Consider the following 1858-nt stretch of genomic DNA (forward strand, 5'->3'; position numbering starts at 1 on the left):
ATTTAGTATGCACGGTTCTATGAATATGCAAATGAGCCCCGCCTCCACTCACTCACTGGTTGACGATCACACGTTGATCTGATTGGTTACAAGGTAGTTTGTGACGTCAGAAACACCAGCGATTTCAAAGCGTGTTTTTGAGACTGTCTTTGGTTCACTGCAGTTTTAAGGAGGAAATACTCAGCAATGCTGTCGACTTATGAATTTACACATGGTTTGTCTTAAAGCTTATTAAAAACACCACATATAGACATATAAACAACATTAAAAGCTGGATTTACACCACAAGGGGACTTTAACATTTTTTAACTAACATTAACTTGAACTAACAATTTTTTATTAACTAACTAACAGATTAATAACTGAAATAAATGTATTGCTTATTGTTAATGCATGAACTAAAGGGGCCTTATTGTAAAGTTCTACAACTAAGCAATCAATTACAATCAATGAATCGTTCTGACTCGTTTTCTGATAGCATGAGCCTCATCTGATGCTGTTGTGAAATGGTGAATGTACACACTGCGATGCCTTAGTTCAGTTCTATATTAATGCAGTAAAGTTGCTATTTTTTTCCTATCCTTTTTTTCCACATTCATCATGTTTTGCGCTCATTATTCTCACATGTAAGTAACATAATACAGTCCTGGCCAGTTTGTGTAAAAACACCGGTTGCAGACTCGCCCCTGCACTGCAGACAAACCGGTTTCCTTGTTGAGGAGAGGCATGAAAAAATATGCATGAAAGATTCAATAACAGGATCCAAATGCAGGAGATGTGACATAAAAGCATATATGTATATATATATATCTATAGATCAATTATGATCCATGTTTCTCAAATAATTTCTGTAAATTCACAAGAACTTATGCACAAGCACACAAGACACTTTCCATGATGTGTGTGTTGTGTGTTTTGTTTTGTGTGTGTGTGTGTGTGTGTGTGTGTGTGTGTGTGTGTGTGTGTGTGTGTGTGTGTGTGTGTGTGTGTGTGTGTGTGTGTGTGTGTGTGTGGGTGGGTGGGGGGGCGTCATCCATCCTAGTTGTCACATGGATGATGTCCTAAGGGCTTTATCTCAGAAACTGTAAAGGTTTTGGGTCAAAAAAATGTTTATTGCACAAATCCTTGTTTTCTCTAGCAGTGGTTTTGCATGTTGGTTTCAAACACCATTTGTTTTAAATATATTATGAATTCTGTCCATCAAACTGAAATTTTACATATTGGTGCAAGCTGTTACATATTTTCTATGATGTGCGAATCTCTGAAAATGTTGTTTACTTTTTACAGTTTTTGCAGTTTATTCATTGTTTTTCTGCTAAAGCAACTAAATAGCTTATAATACATTTGTTGTATATGTATTGGTTTTATATATGTTAAGTAGAAATAGCCTATGTCACGTTACAAATATTTTCTCACATCAGTCAGTGCCCAGCAGGATCCCACTCTGACTTATCACATATACTGTGACAACATGCCCCGTCAAAGGTCAACTGGGTAATAATGATGGAAATGTAAATGGTTTATTTAATTTTTTACAAAAGTGACTTTTCAAAATAAACCCACCTTGAGGAATATTCGCCTTGACACGCCTTTATTTAGGCTACTGTACAACACACCATATTGAACATCTTGTAAAATGTTTTTTTTTTTTTTTTTTTTCATATCCATAATGATCCCACGTGACGTGCATTTTTATAGCCCATTTGTTTATAAAACAATTCACATCTTTTGATAACGCTGGGGGAAAGTATACACGGAGAGTAAAAAGTAGGGCGTTTTCAAGTAGGAAGATTAGCAGATAAGTGTTTGTTTAAATTCTCAGACTTTAACAAAAGCATTATACTAACTAAACCTACAT

The sequence above is a fragment of the Rutilus rutilus genome (assembly GCF_951802725.1).
Source record: "Rutilus rutilus genome assembly, chromosome: 9".
Lineage (NCBI taxonomy): Eukaryota > Metazoa > Chordata > Actinopteri > Cypriniformes > Leuciscidae > Rutilus > Rutilus rutilus.